This window comes from Schistocerca gregaria, chromosome 5 (genome assembly GCF_023897955.1).
Source record: "Schistocerca gregaria isolate iqSchGreg1 chromosome 5, iqSchGreg1.2, whole genome shotgun sequence".
NCBI lineage: Eukaryota > Metazoa > Arthropoda > Insecta > Orthoptera > Acrididae > Schistocerca > Schistocerca gregaria.
Window position 1 is genome coordinate 535,689,744 of NC_064924.1, and position 24,917 is coordinate 535,714,660.

A 24,917-nucleotide genomic window follows, 5' to 3' on the forward strand; every position below is an offset into this window, starting at 1 on the left:
CGTCTAATCTTTCTGCACTACACACTCACAGTGTTAGGCTCGAAATCGCGGCCTAAGATCGTTACAAACTTAATTTACAGCAGTTAAGCTAACTATTGACAGAATCGAAACACTGCTCATTCCATTAGAAGTGCTATGAATTTTGTCTGTGAGTTCGGTCAGCGCTTCCGCTATCTGTAGTACCAAAGCACTCGCCAGAATTACCAAACACATGATATTTACACAGCTCTCAGTGCTTTTCGTGTATATCGCCAGTACTGCTTTCACAGAGATGGTTCCCCCAATGTGTGTTCTCCTCCGCTGCTGGTATCATGCATTCATCTTTGAACAGTTTCTCTTCCACTGGTTCTTATGCTTGTTATAAGATTGAAAAACTTGTTCAGTCTGTTATGAACTTCTACGGAGCTGTAGCTTTCAGAAACTTGAGCCTCATTTTCACTCTGCAAGATCACAGTTTGAGTAACCTCTACACATATCATCTTCATAATTCACTGTTATTTTCTTTTCAAGATGCTTCTAGGGTTTCTTCGGTAGCAAATAATGAGTTACGCAACATGCTTTCAGTCTGTTCACGTGGTTTTTCAGCCCGCTTATCGGCCTTACCGAATATCTCCATAGCCGACTCCCACCGTTCCTGAAATTGTTTCGGTTTCTTTCAGCTCGCTGGTCGACGTTTCCGAATATCTCCATACCTGATTCCCACCGTTCCTGAAATTGTTTCTTGATGCATTGCTTTTTAGCTCGGTTTTCTGGCCCAATTTGTAGGTAAATGTAGTTGAGGATTTGCGTTTCCAGTTCAGCTACATTCGCTATCTAGTATTCTTGTATGATCACCCGTTAGATAACGGATATGGCCCAACAAAAATATAATCTGATATTTAGAACAGAGGATAACTCGAAAGTAAAAAAAATTGAGGGAAGCAAACCACCTGAAATCGTAGTGAGCTACATCGCATTCCACATCTCTCATTCAGTGCATTGATTTCTTTACATCTGTTAAAATATTACCTGAATTTTACTCTTTCAGAAGTAAGTGCGTGTGGGATGACGGATGGCGGAAATGGTGTGCGCAAATTATTTATGGAGTTAATGATATTCTTTCATCTGGAACCGTTGAGAATTATGCAGTTAATAAAATGGATTGCCATCAATCACTCTGAATTTTATCAGTTAATCCAATTTCGTGGTGCAAGTAGGAGCACATGATCATAACTGATTGTCACATAGGGGTCCCTTAACACAGGGTGTATCAGAATTAATGACGAAAGTGTATATACTATACTAGTAGCAAAAATGCTCAATAAACACAGGTTCCCAAACGAACCGTTTGCGAGATAATTGCGACTTTGTGGTTACTAGCCACCACTGACTTTATTCTGTATAAGGCGCATCCCAGTTATCAAAATGTAACAATACTGTACGACATTAAGAAAAATGATTAAATGTACTTTGGCAGAAGCGCAGATGTTTTTCATGAACACGAAAACAGTTAGGCGACTATACTTTTGACTTGCTAAAGTGTCGACCATGTACTTGGATGTTGGCCTGTACCCGTTGGCGAAATGAGTTCCGAATCCTTTCAAACACTCCTGAGCATTTCCAAATTTTTTACAGGCATTGACAAGTCTCTGCCCCAGTCCTTTAACGGTCTTAACCTGTAAGATGGCTTCCAATACATAAATCCCTGTGGTTCAGATCAGATGATGTTGGAGGCTACGGTAAAGGTCCTCATCGCCTAACCCATCTCTGATCGTATCGGCGCGTTAGATGTCTCACCGTAGCAGAAAAATGTGGTGGTGGTCCATCGTGTACTTACCACAGCTTCAAGCAAGTCTGCAAGATGATGCCCCAGAAAGCCAATCTGATTCTATCCACTGCTTTTATTTGGTAACCTGTACGGCCCAATATGACGATTATTTATGTACACAAACAAGATATTCAGTGAGAAAAGTGGCTGATTTGAAGATTATACAGCCTGCATGACTCTAACATAAGAATTTTGAAAAGTAAATACATTATTACGATTTAAAAATGCTTTATATGTACACGAAACGTTTTTGCCAAACATAGGGGTGTCTAAAACTTGGTGTTGCATCTACTGACAGAAACGTAGTTTAGGGCTAATGTCCACGTCACAAAGACACCGTTCTCGTTGGAGGCGATACGTGTACATAGCATTGTGATGCATTATTCCCCCAACATTATCGTTGCTCATTCCAGAACTCTATGTTAACAAGAGTCGAGATTCCTGGAGAGTGCTCGACTACTTCCAACACCATACCTTCAAGCATAGGTGTCATTGGCGCAGACCTAGCCGCTCCCATATCGTGTGGAAAGCTCTCAGCGTCTCGGAGATATTGATGCACCCTCTTAAACGTTCGACTCTTAGGGTGTGTTAGGGCAGGGTATGCTTGTTGTTAGAAGCATACAACGTCACAAGAATTGCAATAGCCGTAACATACATCATACGCTTTACCGCATACTCATCATCAAAGTAATCTTCCATGTTAGCACCAACACTCATACAACACAACTGACGCTAAGCACACAACCACCGAGCTATGTGTCAGAGTAGTCAGTAAATTAGACTCGCATTTTGGAGGACAACGACTCAAACCTGTATCCAGCAATCCAGATGCAGGTTTCCCGTAATTTGCCAAAATCGTTCCAGGCAAGTGCCCGGATAGTTCTTTGAAAGGGGACGGCCAATTTCCTTCCCCATCCTTGACACAATCCGAGCTTGATCTCCGATTCTAATAAGCCCGATGAGGACAGGACGTTAACCCCAATCTTCCTTCTTCCTTCCGCAAACAGCTGACATGAATGGCACACTTTCAGTTTACTGTACGGCCGTAACAGTTACGCTTACAACTTCAGGTCTGAAAAATTTAAACGATGACCTACACCATGCGGTGTTAACACAGAATTACGCCAGTACTGGCTGTTAACAATGAAGTCGCAGTTACCTCGCAAACGGTTCGTCTGCGGACCTCCGTTTAGTACGACTTCTTAGTTCTGGTACTGCGTACCTTCAACTGTACGCGTTTATGCCATTAATTATGATACAGCCTGTGCAGTACACGATGGGGCTATGTGAAAGCAAGGATGATTGGGATTGGATTCAGTCATGCATGGCAACTAACAAAGTTCCAGCCTACTACGTAAAAGAAACGCGTGATTTACAGATATTCACATAAGGAAAAGGCAGGAAACAGTTTATCGTACCCCTCGCTACTGCTAAGACAAACAGAGAACGAATGGAGAGATCAGTAGCCTCTGTTCTCTCAAGTACGCAGTGTCAAGCATTTTGTTAAAAATTAGAAAAAGTGTTGGTGGAAAACAATTTTCCAAGGATATAGTGGTCATTAGGGACAGAATACCACGCTTGTAGCGCAGTACACAAGCTCCGAGTTCACGAACATAATAGGGAAACGTTGCGATGTTAAACAGAAGTAATGACCTCTTAAAATGGTATTAGCTCCAAAGAAAATTATGCACACGATGCACGGATTACCAGGCGAACACATTTAATAACAGAGTGAGCTAACAGGACTTAAGTATCGGATTCTGGCCATGTAGGCTGATGGTTCAAGTCCGAAAACAGCAATGGCCATTACGTCACTCTCAGGCACGAAATGACATAAAATATCATAATGGGGGATATCGAAATGATCTATTAAAATTACTAACGCTGAAACAAAACACATCGAACACTTCTGCAAGTTGCGTTAATACATTCTAATACCTTAATCCACAGTTTACAGAGTCATCTTAGCATTGCAGGATCGTTAACTTACCTGGGCACCATGAGAGTGACGATAATGGCGTCTAGAAGAAAAATGGCCCCAACATTAAACAAAATGGAGGGGATAGAGGTATTCATATGATTGCCCAACCACCATGTGGTACAGTGAGAGCGCACCATTTGTCTTTGGCTCTATTCCCAACAATCATTCTGTGTTAAAATACCCCACCATGTTAGGTTAGCAATGACTGAACCTATCGCATGTTAAGTATGGTCGCCTGCTGATACATTTGAATTCCAGATACACACACATACAAATTCACGTACACATGATTAGTTGTATTATTCATTGGGAGTGGAATGGATTTACATAAGCAAGAAAAATGAGTATGTAGGTCATCTCTTTTCCGGAGGCTGCTGTTAAACTCAATAAAATACTGCACATCGTGAGAATCAGCAGTACAGATATGCGAGATGTGTCACGATGATAAGGTTTATGAAACGACTCTTAGAGACTCATTTCAATAAAATTCAATAAAACATGAGACAAACAGCTTTACTTATGCTGCAAAACGCGCCCATGGTACATACTAAGTTGTTGATCCAAACGACGTAGCTGAGGAAGAAAAGATTTGCCGCAGGGAAGTTCGAGATACACAGGGTGAACGAAAATTCCACCGACAAGTTCTCTGAGGGTTCATCACGGACACTGAAAATTTTCGTATATTGTCATCAGTTGTCTCCAGTAGTTTGTTACTATGCAGTCGGTTATTCGCTTTGTTGTCTCAGTTACATAGAGATTTTGTGACCATACCTTCACAACAATGAAAAAGTCTGTAATAAGTTATCATAAATGTAACGCAAAACACAGACTTAAGGAACAATTTGTGTTATGCCCATCAATTGCATTTAGTGAACCCATACACGAGGGGCACTTCCTCAGCAATCATGTCCTTACTGAAATATATCGCTGTCAATTTATAACAGAAAAACAAATCCAAAGAAGAAACAAGTGAAAGAAACATGTTTGTTTGCAAACATAACACAGAGTGCATATCGTCAACATCTGAACGTTGTGCAGATGTTATCAGTGGGCTACACATACAGGAGGTAAAGAGGGTAAGAAATCCAGCGAAATTTGCGTATTTAACGTGTCACCAGACACCACTGGTCCCTTACAGCAGAGTACTCCGGAAGTAGCCGTGATAAGCAGTCGAAAATTTGTTAGTGGAACTCGGGGTAACCATGCATAACCATTCAGTAAATCGTTGCATTGCCGTTAATGGTACAACTGTTGCATAGTTCATTAAGACCAAAGAGTGACAGGAAAGAGTCCCGTAAAAAGAATTCTTTTTGTGTTCACAAAGTTTCTGGGCGTCTGTGTTGCTTCATCATTGCGCATTATCATACAGGTGCTTGTTATCTGTCCCATGACGAGTTCTTTCCAACAGTAATGCCGTAAGAAAGTTTTTCTAGAAAGTCAATACTATTGTACTAAACAAACCTCTCATCGAAAGGCAGAAGCGTACGTTGTCGTTGGGCACACACAAAATAATCGACAACTCAGACCTTGTGCATTTTGTTTGAGTGGTCTCCTTTAATCGAAAAGAATTTAAATTTTCCTTTCCAAGAATAGACGCTTTGCTACTCTAGCCTGCCAGGTCTGACACCACAGTTTCTTAGAGGAAAAGACGCCCTTCTTGGCTGCCTCATAAATATTTCGGGTCTTTTCGACTTACCGTACTGCATTATTTACGTAAAGCGAGCGTCGCCCACTGTGGTTTCTTCCTTTCTCTGCGCACTTCTACACATGTTGGCTACAGTTACAAAACTTCCAGGGCCTTCGAAATAACAGCCCACATTTTTAATACTTTTTGTTAGAACATCCTTAAAATAAATTTAGTTTTGTTAAGAAACATTCCTTGTCTTCGGATAGTAGAATTTTTTTGAATATTTCATTATCTAACGCATTGCTTAGTTTGTAGGGGTAGTCAAAAAGGGCGACAGTAGATGCAGCACAACCTAAAACATACCTGTAGTCGCAAGAAGAGATCTCAAGTACGTTCTCAAGCAGTATGACATTTGACATATTAACATCTACATGTACATGCACATCTGTACTCCGCAAGACACCACAGTTCGTAGTGGAAGGTATTTTCTGTACCACTCTCACTCCCCAACCAGTATGCTGTTCCAGTCACGACTGCTTTGCGTGAAGAACTATTGACGGTCAGCCTCCGCCTGGCTTTTAATCTCTTTAATTTTATGTCTGGGATCTTTCCGCCAGATAAACGTAGGAATATTTGTTGGATTCTCCGGGAATGCACGCTCTCCGCACCATAGCAGTAAACAACACGTGATTCAAAGCACCTCCCTCGCAGCGTTTGCTACATAACGTATTTAATCCCTCCTCGAAGCTTTCGTGCTGCTCTTCTTAGGAACTTATCTATTTCCTCTCTCAATTTTCTCTGGCACAAATCCCATATTTATGGTTAATATTTAAGGGCAGGTCGCACATCCGATTTCTAAGCTATCTCCTTTCGTTCACATGTCCTGAGGATACTTCCATTGAATTTCAATCTACATCCGAAAACGAATAGAGAGGTGTGAGTAGTCAAAGTAATACAGTGACTAACGATAAATAGAAAATAAAGTTTGAAAAGCGTGTAATGTGCACTCAGTGTATATTAGTAAAAAGATGATTTGATTTCTATTTTAGACAGTGTGTAAACATAAAGGGAGAGGAGTCTTTCGCAGCTCTGAAACAAAACGGTGAAAATAAAAAACAACGAAAAAACCAAACAGACAGCAGCATGAAGCACGTTTAAACTCCCAACGACTGCCAGTGAGCGCCGTGAGAACCAGAGAAACTAAAGAATAACGATTTGAACGGATTGAAGAATCATGAAATGCGACAAAATCTTATGGTAAAAGATTGCGTAGTCAAGCCCGCTATGAAAATATCACCGTACGAGTACAGCAATTGAGGACAAGTAAACAGTAGAACATAACAAATTAAGCATTCCAGTACGACCCGACGAAGGAACATAACAAACAAAAACAAGTCGTAATCGAAAAAATTAATAACATCTGGCAGTTTGGCAACGTACTGTAAATATTTAGATTTTATACTTTAACATATATTGTAAATAGTTGGAATAAGTTTTCAGTTAAGTTTTTTACCTCCTATTCTCTGAAGCTTATCTTTTTATTCCAACTATCACACAATCTCACATCTTCTCCTGGAACTAATTCGGGTACCACACCTAGTGTAATAATATGTATTGTGAAAAGAAATGGATCCATAGAAGCCCGTAGTCAATTTTACATGTTAAGACTTCTCACGAAATTCCTATTATTGCATTAAGTACGCTGTGGGACCATGTAATTTCTCAAGTCAAATTTACCGAGAATGTGGAGTTTAGCAAAAAGACTCTAATGACGAGAACAAAGCTTAAGCCATTACCTTCTACACGAAAAATGGACACACGGCTCGTGGGTGCTATTGCAAGCTCGCACATAACACTTCTATAGGTAGATAGCTCAAAAGACGCTCCAGCGTTGCACTGCTCCTTTTCACACAAACCTTATTTTGCGAACGGTGCACGAAGTGTTTTAGATGTTTTGGGAAACTTTCAATACTTACCCCACTGCCAACTGATTGCATCTATTCGATAGTCTGATCTCCTCAGGTTTATCAATGTGTCTACATCTTCATCTACATCTGGATACACACGTCGCGAGCCACTGTACTGTGCGTGCCGGAGGGTACCCTGCACCCCTACTAGTCACTTCCTTTCACTTTTCACTCACGAGCAGTCCTCCTCCGGCAGCTGAGTGGTCAGCGCGACAAAATGTCACTCCTAACGGCCCGGGTTCGATTCCCGGCTGGATAGGAAATTTTCTCCGCTCAGGGACTGGGTGTTGTGTTGCCCTAATCATCATTTCATCTCCATCGACGAGCAAGTCACCGAAGTGGCATCAAATCGAAAGATTCGCACCCGACGAACGGTCTATCCGACGGGTGGCCCTAGTCACACGACATTTATTTATTTACTCACAAATAGGCCGAGGGGAAAACGACTATCTACATGGCTCCGTAGGAGCCCTACCTTCCTTTATCTTGGTGACCTAAAGTGAAATGTATAATGCGATGGCGGTAGTAAAATCACTCTGCATTTAGTTTCAAATGGCTATTCTCTAAATTTTCTACAAAAAAAGTTTTTGGATAGAACGTCACCTTCCTTATCGGCATTCCCATTTGAGTTCCCGAACTATCTCTGTAGTGTTTGAGTGGTCTTCGAATCTGTCGGCAAAATATATATATCAGTTCGTATCTGAAATGCTTCGATGTCTTCTTTTAATCCGACCTGGTCTGGAGCCCCAATACTGGAGCAGTACCCAAGAATGGGTTATACTGTTGTCCTATTTGCTGTCCTACTTAGCGACAAACCACTTTCCTAAAATTCTTCCAATAGTCATTTCTGCCTACTGTAAACCAGTACTTTACATGAGAAAGTGAAAGTGTGCAGTAAAGAACGGTAACTGTTGAAAAGGAGTCTGATTGACTAACGTGCCATAATCGTCTCGCTTGTGACGGACGCAGAAATTGGTACTGAGGGTCAGGAAGCGAAGGAAAAAATTCTTAAGTCGCTTTTCAAAGCTTTCTTTAGAAAGGGAGCTACAGGAGGATTTCGATATGTAATTGTCGCACCACTACAAACATGTGTGATGCATATTGGTGTCAGTGGTGTTGAAAAGTTACTGAAACCACTTACTCTTAACAGATTCCCGGTCTCGATGCATTCCACATCAAATTGTTTACAAAATAAACGAACGTAACACTGGTCTACGTGAGTGGTTCCAAACGTCATCAACATAACTACCATCCATAATCAATTACTTATGTCTATTGTAGAATCTTAGAACATATTCTAAGCTGAAATGTAATGAGGTACTTCTATCACAAATTACCTACCCTCAAACACTGGCCAGGTGAAATCAAATTTGAACTTTTTTCACCTGACATTTGAAAAACCAAGGATTTTAGCAATCTTGTAGATGCATTATTCCTTCCGAAAAGTATGTGACCCAGTACCACACTAACTCTTGTTCATGAAAGTATGATCATATGACGTGAGAAATGAAATTAACAACCGGATTGATCTTGATGGCACACGTTTTTATCAGACAGTTTAAAATTGACTTTAGAGGTGGTCCAGGCAAACCATCTTGGACCCTTGCAGTTCAGTGTGTGAATTAATGACCTTGCAATAATTACGAACGTCAAAGTGTTTGCAGATTGTGTAGTTACTCACAACAAAGTGCTGCGTGAAAAAAATAGCACAAATATTTAGTCAGATCTTTATAACTTGAAGAACTGACATTTATCTATCAGCCGTATGAATTTTCTCCGTCAAAGGAACCATCATCACACGAAGAAAAGCTGTACGTTGGCTGGATAAGCAATTTAGCTTTGCTTTAAGTGAACTTTAAGTACTTAAATTTACAATAAGTTAACGTAACCATATGTAATACATCAGGACTGTAAAAATCATACAACTGATCTCACTACAACTCTCACCGGAATATGAAAGAAATAGTATGAGGACTGATCTCATTTATAAAGGACAGTTTTATGGTGTTCAGAATCGTTACGCATTACACATCGCTGTGTAAGCATCTTGTAAAATTGAGAATATTCTGTTAAGACAAAGAAAAGACGAATTGCTTATCCATTTGATGTACTATTGTGATCAGTTTTTGCAAAAACGGACATAATGTCTTATGGGATAACAGCAATCAGTGATTTTATAATGTTACTTAAAAACCGTCTTGATTGCAAATTTTTTATTCATATGACCGGTTTCGGTTCTTTCAGAACCATCTTCAGATCTGATATTTCAGTTACAGGAGTAACCCGTCCAAATCCAGCAATTTTCACATCGATTCTCGGATGGATGTGACATAGCATGTGAAAATTGCTGGATTTGGACGGGTTACTCCTGTAACTGAAATATCAGATCTGAAGATGGTTCTGAATGAACCGAAACCGGTCATATGAATAAAAAATTTGCAATCAAGACGGTTTTTAAGTAACATTGTGATAAGTGTCGATCTGACCGAAACCAGTAAAGACAAACTATCAGCTGATGTTATAATACAGTTCAAACGTCTTGCAGCTGTAGCAGCTCAGCTCATTGAGATAGTATATCCTTATAATGCTTCAAAAGCCTGCAAAAAGGGATATATTGCTTTAAATGTTCAGAAATGTGGAACGGTGCACTGCAGGAAATGCAGTACAACAATTGTCAACAATGATTACAGTGTGAGTAGCTCACGGTTAGAATCATTCAACGCATACAAAAGTCTCTGTGTTCTTTTTTGTGACGACACTGAGTGACAGACTAGATTCAGTGTAAGAACCCGAGAAAATGCAATGTGTACGAAGGAGGTTACTTACAGAACATTTGTGTTTTCCCATATTAGAGTATAGTTAAAGTGTGAGGGACAAGACCACGTGGGACCAATATGAGTACATGGTTTCAAGAAGACATGGTTTCATAAGACGAGGATTCCTGAAGCAGAATACAGCCTCCCATGTATCGCTTCCGCAGGAACTACAAAGACATTATCGGAATAATAACTGTTTATTAACAAGCAGTGAAGCTGTCACTCTTTCGGCTCTTCCTGCACAAGTGGAAACAGAAGATACTCTAATACGTGTGTCCTCTGTCGTGTGCGGTGGTTTGCAGAGTACTCAGAGGTAGACATCAAGTGTGCATAGTTATGGCAGCTACTGCTCAATACATTCGTGATTTATCGGGCAGCATGAAGACTAAAAACTTCTGGAAACTGTCATTTTGCTCTAATACCTAACAAATACTACAAATTAATGTGAAATGGAATGTTGACAGGAAAAAGGCATATGAAGGAACGTATTATTGAGTGAATACTAGAAGTGTTTAAGTGCAGAGCGCTCGTTAAGCACAAGTCTATATTGTGAAAAATCATACTAGGGCACTTCAAGAAGTGATCCACTGGACACCAATAGTGGCGCACTGTGAGATGAGAGTAGACCTTATGGGTTTCCTGTAGGCCCAGTTCTACTGGCGTACATTTGACCGGTGCGTCACTGTGTAGGAGTCATTTGGTGTGGATACTGGAAAAGTACTCCACAGTTGAAGAGCGCGGGACAGTATGATCATTGTGACCAACATGTCTACCTGGCACACATTTTCAACAAGTACTTCTGGCGGGTCCAACCGTAGTGAAATGGTGCCTGCAATCTGACCAGGGTCGCACAGATGTGAGAGTTGCTGAACGGGAAGGAAGGCCATCTACATCGACCACATCCAGGCAACCGAGGAAGTGATTCGCAGCAGTCGCTCATTTTCCAACAAAGACGAAGTTCACACAGAGGTCCTCGAATGGCTCCAAGAAGAATTACCTTCGCCGAGGAACTGAACGACCGGCTGAAAGTTTCGACCGCTGTTTACGAAGCTTTGGTGACTATATTGAAAAGCAGTGTCACGTATATGTGTCCCTTTGAGATGCTGTGATATGCCAATGATTAGCTTTTCAGAGCATTCACACAAGGTTGGCGCCGGTCGCAACATCTACAACGCGCTGTATGAGGAAAGGCTTAAACCGTTTTCTGATCCACAAACAACAGTTGACCGACGTTGCCTGGTGAAATGTTGTTGTGATGCCTCCTGTAAGGAGGAGAAATGCGTACCATCAAGTTTCCGACTTTGATAAAGGTCGGATTGTAGCCTATCGCGATTACGGTTTATCGTATCGCGACACTGCTGCTCGCGTTGGTCGAGATCCAATGACTGTTAGCAAAATATGGAATCGGTGGGTTCAGGAGGGTAATACGGAACGCCGTGCTGGATCCCAACGGCCTCGTATCACTAGCAGTCAAGATGACAGGCATCTTATCCGCATGGCTGTAACCAGTCGTGCAGATAGGTCTCAATCCGGAAGTCAACAGATGGGACGTTTGCAAGGGAACAACCATCTACATGAGCAGTTTCGATGACGTTTGCACCAGCATGGACTGTCTGCTCGGAGACCATGCCTGCGGTTACCCTTGACACTGCATCAGAGACAGGAGTGTCTACGATGGTGTGCACTACAACGAACCTGGATTCACGAATGGTAAATGTCATTTTTTCGGATGAATGCAGGTTCTGTTTAATGCAACATGATGGTAACATCCGTGTTTGGCGACATCGCGTGAACGCACATTGGAAGCTTCTATTCGTCATCGGCATATCACCCGGCGTTGTGGTATGAGGTACCATTGGTTACACGTCTCGGTCACCTCTTGTTCGCGTTGACGGCACTTTGAACAGTGGATGTTACATTTCAGATGTGTTCCGAAGCGTGGCTGTACCCTTAATTCGATCCCTGCGAAACCCTACATTATCCAGCAGGATAATACACGACTGCATGTTGCAGGTCCTGTACGGCCCTTTCTAGATACAGAAAATGTTCGATTGCTACCCTGGCCAGCACATTTTCCAGATCTCTCACCAATTGAAAACGTCTGGTCAATGTTGGCCGAGAAACTGGCTCGTCACAATACGCCAGGTACTACTCTTGATGGGCGGAGCGGTTCTAGACGCTTCAGTGTGCAACCGCGCGACCTCTACTGTCGCAGGTTCGAATCCAGCCTCGGGCATGGATGTGTATAATGCCCTTAGGTTAGCTCGGTTTAAGTAGTTATAAGTTCTAGGGGACTGATGACCTCAGATGTTAAGTCCCACCGTGCTCAGAGCCTTCTGAACTACTCTTGATGAACTGCGGTATGGTGTTGAACTTGCATGGGCAGCTGTACCTGTACACGCCATCCAAGCTCTGTTTCACTCGATGGCCAGGCGTATCAAGGCCGTCATTACGGCCATAGTTGGTTGTTCGGGGTTCTGATTTCTTAGGATCTATGCACCCAAATTGCGTGAAAATGTAATCACATGACAGTTCTGTATGACTTATTTGTCCAATGAATACCCGTTTATCATCTGCATTTCTTCTTGGTGTAGGAATTTTAATGGCCAGTACTGCATGTCCAACGTACTTTTTGAAGTCCCCTACTAAGACACTGTTTCAATGTTTTACTTCCTTACTAACTGTATATGAAGATAATTTAGAAAGGAAACCAAAACGTCTAAACAGCTTGATTTATTCTTTACGGAAAAGCAGCATAGGTGCTCAATGCACATAAGCTGGAATGCTTTACGTAAACGTGTCCGATGTAAGTTTTCAGCGTCTTCTCTGGGCTCACGAGAGAAATTATTTCCTTGTTTCCTGGATATACTCTGTCTCTTTTCTTCTTCAGCTTGAATATAAAATGCATAAATGGGTTAGTGAATAATGTAGCCCACGACGACGTTTTTTCAGACCAGCCGTCAATTGTGGAAAACCTGTTCCAATATTACTACGCGTCTTGCTTCACGCAGTTCCCACGAGAAGAGGAATAACATCTTCCGCTCCATCTTTTCGTTTTTTAAAGATTAAAATGTGAGACAAATAAAAATGAAAACGTTAAACAAAACACAAAACAAATGAAAAGAGCTAAGCCAAAGCCGTGGGAGGTGTAATATGTTGCAGGCGTCGCTCTCATGTATGCCTAGTCATATCGGGTAATTTTAGATAACCTTTACTTGTGATGGACAGTGCTGTAACTCTACTGTCTACATCCTAGGATGAAACAAACTGATCCAGACAAACTGTGGAACTCACCTTACTCCATACGAGAATGAATTAGGATAGTATGAACGTAATGTTTCGTCGTACTACCGCCTTGTACCATGTAGCTGATTACCCGTTGTGGTGGGAAAATGAGCTAAAACGTATAGTTCGGTTTGAGCCCTGGGACAGCTCGGAATGATTTAGAGTTGGAGAGTGTTGTCTACACATTCTGCAATTATCGTATTTTTCAGAGGCAGTTTAGTTCTCAGCTATTGCGACTGAAGGATAATTACTGCTTGTAGTCGTGTAAGGGGCACTCAAATCAAAACGAGACAGATAGGAAAACTGAGTAAACTATTATTTCAAAAGTAATTATCATAAACTTTAGTACATTTATTCCATCGTGTAAAAATGTTAGACGTTACTTAAGTAACAGTGACTTTATGCAACGTGCACCTGTTCGTCCGAAGCTGATCGACAGCCACGAGTGTGTTTCCTCAGAGACCCGAAAATAAGGTGAAACCTTCCCGTCTAATATTGGATGAACGTTTGCTTGCTGAATGAACGCTGCGTCTCTTAAAATCTTTTAACTGCTGCTCTGTCAAGACTACCTGCTGATTATTACGACGAAACATAAAATGTGTTGTCGCCGTGGCCCTCAGTCGTTACCTGAAATTATTAAGACTGATTCTTACCTTTAATTATTTATACTGGATCGCCATCTGACTGCTACAGCAAACTGTGGAATGAATATACTTACTTCTCTTTAACATAATTATAAGCTGCTGGTGGAGTTTCATAATACTTTGTGACTGGAATTCTTTAAGTTGAAGTTAATTTAGATTTGATAAAAGCTGAAGCTCAGTTTAGACTTTTCTTTTAAGATAACAATAAATTCCGTAAAGCATTTACGTGAATGATTTTGGGATAGAAAATTCTTAATGCATTTAATCTGGTAGAAGTTAACTATATTCTGAGAACGATCTTGACAAACAATTACAAGGGGTATAGTTCTTTACAAAAATTCTTAAAAAGTAGCGTTGCGCTACATATCTAATTTTCCATCAAAATTACATAACTATATTCTGAGAACGATCTTGACAAACAATTACAAGGGGCATAGTTCTTTACAAAAATTCTTAAAAACTAGCATTGCGCTACATATAGCGAGTGGCTGGCGAGCACACCGCTTCTTTCAAAGTGTTAATTCATACCTCGCTTACAGCGACCTCCTCTCATGTCTCGCTAGCTACGACTGCCTCGTCTCACATCTTACTCGCAACTGCTCGCTTCCAACGCTCAATGCTACAAAAGTGCGGTCTCGCCGCCAACAATGGTTTTTGGTGCAGACAATCCCTGCTACCATTACAGATGTATTACTGCGCGCTGTTTCCCGCTCTTTCTCAAAATGTATCTATGCGCGGTTTCCCGCTCTTTTTCAATAATACACAATGCAATTTAATTAACAAAACAATTTAAATAAGAAACAGTTCAGATAATTACATGCTAAAACAGTTTAAATACGCCTATTACATAATAACAAAGGGAATTGCACGCGGAAAGATCAAAACACCACAAAGGATGTGTAAGGGCTTCTCTTCGAAATGTCTGCAGCTTAGTCGAAACAACATTGGCAACATGTGTGAGGGCTTTATCTTGCAACAAAATGAGGCCGCGCGTGCGTGGACCTGGTGATGTGCCTCAATTTTTGCCACGTGCGTGATTTGTGGCAACGTGTTCCAGAAAGTCAACGAGCAACGGACATTTACAGTCAAGGAATCGTGTCATGATGACTTTCCTGGAGCTCGTGCTTACGTCTTTGGATTTTTTCGGTGGGGGTGAATCGATGGGCTTCGATTGTTAGCTCAGATGCATGTCCTTGGACGGTAATGACGACATACGAGTCAGCAAACGATATTCCTCATCTTGATACTGTTCCAGGTGCTGTAGTGATGTCGACATCCTGTCAAATTCTACACCGCGCTCAAGCCTTTGGGGAACCCACTAAGTATAGATTTCACGGATTGGGAAACGCTCCGTCACGATAGCGTAAGCGTTAATGTGACTGATGCCCGACATGATGCGAATATCTTCCACCGTCCGTCGCCTTTACTAACGGCAGCATCCATCGCAGCAATGACACAGTGGGTAATAACACGGTTAATCTCCCCTGGCCGACTGCTGCGGTTCGGTGACATCCGACCTTCTCGAAGTAGTTTATTCCACGCAAACACATGCGCACGTTGAACGCTCACAGTACTCGATGACATCATGTCGAGCACATCAAACAGGCAAAGGTCATGTTCATTACATACATTGATTAGCCAGCACATTACGACCACCAATCTACTATCGTTACAATCTCGTCCAGGGGATACCAGCGTCAGCTGCAGAGGAATAATTGCTAGTTAGATACACGCAAGTTGTATGTAGTATCAGTGAGCGGAGTGCTCTGTCCGTATGTAGAAAGGGGAAGGTGCGCGATCTGAGCTTCACTGAGGGCAGACTGTGATGACCCAGAGGCTCAGCGCGAGCATTTCAGAAACTGCACGACTTACCGGCCCTTCGAGGGTTGCTGTGGTGAGTGTCATCCACACTTGTCGAATCCAAGGTGAAACCACGCCAAGACGTCGTATGGTTGGGCTGCCACCCATCGTTACAAATGTCGGACGTCGGAAGCGGGCCAGACTGGTACAAAGGGACAGGCAGCGAACTGTGGTGCAACTAACATCTGGCTTTAATGCTGGGCAGTGTAAAACTGTGTCTGAACACAATGTACATCATTTGTTTACTCCATGACATCGGAAACTACGACTGAAATGAGAACAAGACGATCGGCACTGGACGTTGCTGCAGTGACAGAGCGTTGCACGGTCTGATGAGTCCCGATAACATCTTTATCCTGCCGATGGGAGAGAGGGCTGCAATCTGACGTATTCCATGAGAACAGCTCCTTGACACCTGCACTGAAGCACGGAGAAATCTGTCGAATGCTCCAATAAGCTTTGCGGAACCTTCAAGTGGGCATCCATGAGTGCAGTTGACCTCGCGCCAGGTTCGTTGACGACGAATAAGTATCGTACACTTGTTGCAGACCATCACTTCCTGACAATCATGTTTCCCGATGTCAGTGGCATTTTTGAAAAGGATAATGCACGATGGGACGAGGCCAGGAGTGTCATGGAGTCGTTAGAGGAACACATGGAGCATATGTGTGGAGTGTTTGAACGCGGCGTCGGAGTAGATAGACATTCTTCCCGGAATTTTCTGAATTTAGGTGACTTGTGTGTGCAGATGTGGTGCCAACTCCTCCAGCGGCATACCAAAGCCTCATTGGTTCCACCCTACGACTCGTGGCTGCTGTTGTGCGTGCCAAAGTTTAACATACCGTCTATTAGGTAGGTGTTCATCACTGATCAATGTAGTCTTTCTCGTTTTCCATTTACTATCCCATATATTCTCCAAATATTCGAATGGCGTCATCAATTATTCAGCGTGAGGAGAGGGGTTACGTCAAGTTTAGAAACGTTAAGTTTCCTCTGTTATCCACCGATGAATGCCACGATGGCACGTTACACTACGACAGGTGATTTACTTTTACTATTGAATCTGCGATCCAGATCTCACGTTTCCATGCTGTGTGGATTTAACGTAATAAAATGCCGCGAGGCGTATTTCCACAACTTCTATCTGTCTGGACACTCAGTGATGTAGGTCTGACAGTTTAGTGGGTGAAATGTATTTATGACTGAAAATAAAACGAAAGGCGTAGCGGAAAAGCCGTTTCGGCGATTACAGACAGACCTTTTGTAACTGAATTAAACGGCGCAAAAACTGTGTGTTGGTCCTATAAGAGCATTCATAACGCCCTTGCGTAAGCTTCACAATCTATGTACAATGGCTGGGATTGTGTGTAATGTTTCATTCAGTACACAGTGAAATAAACGATTTCTGTGTGTCGGTAGTGTGGAGACAGTGTGATAAACAGCAGAATTAATGTCGACGTGCATGCCACCATCTTTCCGCAGCAAAATTCGGTGGTGGTGCTCATATCTTGCAATGGCTTGCTCAGACTCTTACTCACATTCTGACATCGAGCTCAAATTACGCCGTATGGGCTGATCACATCTGAAGGAGGTAGTTCGGTTAATTCGTATCCAACAATTGATACTAGGAACCCAAAAAGTAGTGAACATACAATGAAACGTTCCCTTATAAAAATTTATTAATGCTTGTGCTGATAAAACTCTTACATTATTTGATTTTCAAACAGCTGAGCAGAACTGAACGCACTCAGACATTTCGCTCTCCACCTATTCTGATCAACACTAAACTGACACACAATATTTTTAGCGCAACGCAATCTGACTTTTAATAATCCCTACAAAAGAATGGCCCTGACTGACTATAAGCTATACCTTTCATGAATCACTTACCTCACAAAAATCTTCGTTACTCGAACTACTGCAATACAGCGAGCGCCAATACTGCCAGCTAAATAAAAGATTCTAACGACTGAAGTCACTAACTACTGATAGGCATAGTTAACAAATGAGAGATTTTGATAAGGAACAGACAATGTATTTACCTTAATTGCGTTCAAAAGTCATAATATCCAGTGTTAAAAATTTACTGTCTCTGATGGGTACACGTCTAGAACATTCGCTCTCAAAACTGCACCATCTCAATCCCCACATCCACCAGTGCTGGCGGCTCACCTTCAACTGCGAAACGCTACACGCTGTTCACATCCAACTGCCCAAAACTACAATGGTGAATATTCCAACAATGCCAACCAGCCACAGACTGCACGCAGCACAGTCAGTGATTTTCATACAGAGCGCTACGTGGCGTTACCAAAATAAAAACCTAAACAGCCTACTAACATAGCCTCCATGCTCCCCACAAAAATTTTACAAATTGTTTTCTACAGTGGCCAATACAGATTTGAAATAAAGTTTTCCATAGTTACAATAACAAAGAAATCAAATGCACGCAGTTATTGATACAATGTGGATCAAAAGCTAAAATTTTCTTACAGTCCATAAACACAGTCCTGGTCATTCATAACAGGAAAATAGCAGTGTTTTTTTCACAAAGTCTCATTATTAAAAGAAAATGCACACGGAAGTAGTGGATTTCCATGCAGTATTGAAGAAAGTAGTGTTTTCCCTCCAACAGAAAGGCAGTGCTGAGTCTTGACATGCAGACAGGTAATGGACCAAAACAGCACAAACCCACAGTAGAGTCAGTCGAAGTTATGAAGAACATTGGTAGGTAGGTCATCACAGAGCAGACCCACTGTAGTCCTAGTAGAGATTACAGTATTCGTAGGCCACGAGGGGTGCAGACCCACTGCAGTCCTTGTAGAAATGGCTAGCAGCCATCCGTTGTGACTGTGCGGTTGCACAACCACCATTGAAGAGTCTTGCGGATAATATAGCAAGTCCATAAACCACCACTTGTGCTCTCACAAAGTTTTTGGAATTGTCCTTAGAATCAGCAATGATGTTAAGCAGGCCCTTGCTGAATGATCAACACACTTGCAAACACTAACAGTCCATACTTCTTATCTATTGTGCATATACTATGACCATAAGAAACGTGTGCAATGAAATGTATGCTTACAAGTAGCTTAATTTGATGAACTGGTGTCCATTACAATTTTATAACATGAGAATACAGTTACAAAGATACAGAAAACATCATGAAAACATAATAACACCGATAACCTTAGTAGTAATACAGCCTTTACAAAAGAGTAGAAATAAACATGTACATCAGTGTTACAGAAATTAACACATAAGTAAATTATCAAATTCTTTCATGTGTTAACTATGCCTATCAGTAGTTAGTGACTTCAGTAGTTAGAATCTTTTATTTAGCTGGCTGTATTGGCGCTCGCTGTATTGCAGTAGATCGAGTAACGAAGATTTTTGTGAGGTAAGTGATTCATGAAAGGTATAGCTTATTGTTATTCAGGGCCATTCTTTTGTAGGGATTATTAAAAGTCAGATTGCGTTGCGCTAAAAATATTGTGTGTCAGTTTAGTGTTGATCAGAATAGTTGGAGCGCGAAATGTCTAGGTACGTTCGGTTAGGCTCAGCTGTTTGAAAATCAAATAATGTAAGAGGTTTATCAGCATAGTCATTCATAAATTTTTCTAATGGGACGTTTCAACAATTCTCGCACAACAATACCACATAGTCCGTCTGCTATGGTAAAACGGGGATATATATCCATATGGGTGAGGTTGGCAACGGCTGTAGTTTTCCAGTTACCAACTTTACAGTGTTGCTGGTCAGTTGAGGGTGAGTCTTTGTCGCCGTTAACACACTGATTTTCCCCTTGATTCTTTATTTCCACAAAGCATTTTCATGATTTTAATTTTTCATACATCCTAATATTATATAGACTATCTGTGCTTTACCATTTGTCCGTGTCTTAGTCTGGTCCTATCTTTATTAAAATCCTTGAAACATTACTTACACAATGCCACAGCCAAACAGCAAATGACTCATCCACGTCGGAAGGTAAGAAGATAATTGGCGAACTTAATCATGAGTGTTGGGGGAAAGCATCAACACCAGCTAAAGCCATGTATAGACGCAAAGAAACTGGCTGGAGTAAAAACCCAAAGTAACTAACGTCGAAAAATTAAACCTATGTGTTTGACATAAGAGTAAAATATTAAAAAACTAAAATTCAAACTTGATGAAAAGGAAAGTCGTTAAGAAGGTTTTATCTAAGAATGAGATTCAAGTGACTCAGGCAGTTCAGATTCACCAGAGGAAAATGAAGATTGAAAGGCAGTGCATTGGTGGTGGGGAGAATTATCTATAAGTGAAGGAAATGGGTGATTTGATTCAATGTGTAGGGTGTACGTGCTGGCTACCCGAATCTTCCACATCATATATCATATGTCCCATCGATGTGGTAGTGTCATTTGTACCAAGCATTAGACATAAGCAACGTACATACATTTTGATATGTTAGTTTTAAGTTTCATTTTATTTAGAACCGTGGGATTTTCAATAATTTTCTCTACGAAACTTACCTTATCAAGCAGTTGAATACAATCGTAATAAGATTATTGAATACTTTTTAATAGGTTTCCTGCCCCAGGAGCTGAGCCACCTACGCAAGGTCTTCAGGGACAACGTCCATTCATTAAATGAAGTGATTTCAAGAAAGAGTCACAACAAGACCACGCACAATGAACAAAGAAAGGACCTTGGTTTCTTGCCATTATGTGGTTTCGTGTCGGGAAAGATAAGCCTCCTGGGGTAACGACGCAAGATCAAATCGATCATCGGGCCTCCGACAAAAGTCCGTGAGTTACTGAGACCAGTTAAAGACGCAGCACATCTCAGGAAACCCGGGGCTTGCGAGTGTGGCCAGTCTTATGTCGGACAAACAGTACGTACTGCGGAACAACTCAGGAAGGAGCATGAGGTGTTTTATCACCCACGCTACGCCGAGAAATCTTTTCGACTGAGCATACCTTAGAAACCAAACACGTGATAAACATTGACGAAACATCCATCGCGACTCTCACTAACGGCTTCTGGGTCTGCGTAATAATATATATATATATATATATATATATATATATATATATATATATATATATATATATATATATATATAAAAAACTGAAATAAAAATTACCGATAACATCGTAAATAGAGAGAATGGCCTGCAGATCAGCATGGTGTGGGATCCACGAATCGCGTGGTTGAAGCGGAGGCATCGAACACAGAGTTAACATGATGATGATGATGATGATGGTGCTTCGAGGAGCGTAGGGGACGATGTGGGAGACACGCGCCGCCGACGAGGCAAGGTCCTAGAGGAGGTGCTTTGCCATTGCCTTCCTCCAACCGTCAGCTCGTGGTCTTGCGGTAGCATTCTCCATTCCCGCGCACTGGGTCCCGGGTTCGATTCCCGGCGGGGGGGGGGGGGGAGGGATTTTCTCTGCCTTGAGATGACTGGATGTTGTTCTGTCATCATCATCATTCATACGTCAGTTGCGTTACAGCCAGTGACTAGCGAATACAAAGGACGTACCAGCAGTTCACTGGCAGTGATACCGCTTGACAATGGCCAAGGAATGCATGGCCGAAAGCTCGTGTAATTTTAATCACTTGACGCTGTTGGAAACACGAAAATATTTTATTCAACGTTACTCCCCTGAGACTCTGCTTATCAGTCGTGAACATTCTAAAGGCAACTGGTTAGAACACGGTCATGAGGAGAATTTACTTTTCTCTCTGTCATTTCATGCCCAACCACCATTTCTGTTTTTATGGCTAGTAACTGTTAACAGTGCGTCTCTTGCGACTCCCACCAACGGCCGCTGTTTCACTTGTAGGGAAGGTGACCAAAACAAAAACAAAAAGTGGCTCTGAGCGCTATGGGACCTAACTTCTAAGGTCATCAGTCCCATAGAACTTAGAACTACATAAATCTGACTAACCTGAGGACATCACACACAGCCATGCCCGAGGCAGGATTCGAACCTGCGGTTCCAGACTGTAGCGCCTAGAACCGCTCGGCAACCTAGGCGGCGCGACCAAAACATTATCCATTTAAAAAAAAAACTTAATTGAATGAACGATTAATATGTGCAGTCAACGCACTCAAAGAGTTGCATAGCAATAAATGCTAACACGTGAACACGCGCATACACACATACACGTACCCACATATGCATTCACATACACATGCACGAAAACCCCTTTGAAATGAACGCTTCATTTGTTGGCACTTTATGAAGAAATGGACTTACTATTGTTCGAAATAGAGAAATGAACACGTAGCTGGTGTTCACTTTTGTTCTTTATTTTATAGCAACTTTTATGGTACCGGTGTATCGCACTATAAAGTGCCATCAAAAAGAAGAAATCATTGGACAATGCAATTTCAAAAAATTCTCAAGTATTTTAACATATCTGTGCGTGTTCCAGAGGAACATCAAGACTGTTAGTAGCTTGATGGAAACTCTAACTACGTGGGAAGTCCTTTCATTTAATTCATAGAGCCTGGAGCCACACAGTAGGTGCGTGTTGTCGTTAAAACACTCAATTTATAGCTTGAATGAATCTCAATTTGCCCCGAAGTATAGCCACTTTTAACACAGGAAATTACTTTGTTTGACACGCCTGTAGGAGGTTTTCAATTGCCTCTTTACATTACGGCCTACTGGAGAACACAAACCACATTCCTTTCGCCCAACTTCGACATAATAGTGTACTGCACAATGATTCAGACAGAGCGCCTTTATTTGACGTCACACAGTAGCCTTGCAAATTTATGCCGCTCAACACAGCCCAACAGCTGTTAATGAGGTCGATGACCATATTAGCCCAATTCAGTTTAACTACAATCAATTATCGATTCATCTACATGCATTCTGAGGCTGCATTGTTACTTGTAGCTCTTAATGGCAACAGTCCCCACAGTGTATCTCCGTATATATCTCCCGATAGATCATTGGACCACAGCTGTTTTAGTACCCTTATGTAGCAGGAATGGCATATCTAGCTGTATTTAGTTTACCTGCAGTCGATTTCGGTATCACATTACATGATCTTCAGACGTTCAATCATCTATTGAGAGTGTGTCACTGCCGGTACTGGTGGAGAATGTACTGACAGCAGCATCAGCACTTACTTTTCTGTGGTGTGATACTACAGCTGAGACAAGGGCGTATCTTACATCAGCATATCCTCATCTTTGTCTCCAAGGCCATACTAGGAGCTGCATCATGCCATATTCCAAGAGAACGGAAGGGAATGGTGCCTCAGTCCCCTGCCTCAGCCACCTCCCCCCCCCCCCCCCCATAATACCATTTGCCCCACTATCCTGCTCATCAGGCATTCACAGACGGATGTCAATATTTATTGCGTGTTATAGTTACGTGTGCTGTCCACCATGTGGCACACACATACACACACACACACACACACACACACACACACACACACACACACAGAGACCTGAACGCTCTCAAACTAATGAATAACCAACTGCATGAAAGTTCATCCCCCCACCTTCAAGTACATACAATGACTATGCATACATATTACCAGTCGCGAAGTCTTGGTTTCAACCGCTTATACACTACTTTCGACTGTTGTACAGCCCTGAAAACAGCAAAAAACCATTCGAAAAACGAAGCTGTAGGGGATTGAAGCACATTTAAATTCAACATGCAAGGGAGCATAACATCTTCGATACAAGTTATATTGCCAATATTTCGTAACAATATTTCCTAAAATTCCAGTAATAACAAGAAACCAAGGCATTCTGCTTCACCTTTACACCTCCTTTCATACTATTATGCATCCATGACGACAGCACATAATCATTTCCCAGCTACACCCCCCCCACCCCTCCCCATTGGAGGTTCGAGTCCAACCTCGGGTATTGGTGTGTGTGTTGCCCTTAGCATAAGTTAGTTTAAATTAGATTATGTAGTGTGAAAGCATAGGGACCGATGACCTCAGCAATTTGGTCCCATAGGAACTTACCAAAAATGAAGGGATAATCCCATTTACGCAATCTTGTGTGTCAGATGTCTGTTGAATGTAGGGAGACAGTCCTTCATGAATGTTATTCTTAACGGCAAGTCAGAATGCACAATGGTCAGACAGTACAATATAGCACTGTGCTTGAATCCATCGAGTCACTCACAACCATATATTCTGCACATGCAATGCATTTGCTCTATTGTCTGTTCGTCTATATCTTTCCACGTGTCGTGGTGAGCTGCCATAAGCCTCACCCAGTCCTCCCTCTGGTGGATCCACCTTTGAACTCTGTCCTGCATTTACGTACTGCATTGTGGATCATCCTGTAGACACCATTTAGGATATAATGCGTTATGGAACCAACAGCAAGAGGACAGGTTCGGATTTACTCTCGCCATCCGCCACACACATGAATACAGACATACAAATAGAGCAAAAGTATTGCATCCGTTGTGGGTGCTGGGTGCATTCGGCTACAGTATTGTAACATACTGTCCGATTAATGCGCTGTTCTGTGTTGTACATAAGAATAATACTCACGAAGGACTGTCTCCCTCCATTCAAAGAACATATAGTACACAAAAAGCTGAATTGGGACGAAGTTGTACATTCATCATGAATATTTAAGAGTATAAAAGGAGGAGTGATAGGCGCAGCAGGATGCCTTGGTTTGTTGTTATTCCTGGGGAACCTCTAAAGTATTGTTATGAAATATCGGTAATATTACTTGCATCGAATGTATAAGCTCTTTATCAGAATGAATTTATATGTGCTTACATCGTTTTGCGTAGGGTTTTTGGCTATTTACGGGGCTGTAGTACTGTGTGTGCATCATCGTTTGCTGTCCAACATGAAAGTCGCTATTTTGCTTAGATTTTGCTTGAATCCTACTCTCTCACTCGTACGTACGCACTTTGCAAGTTCATGAATAATTACTGTTA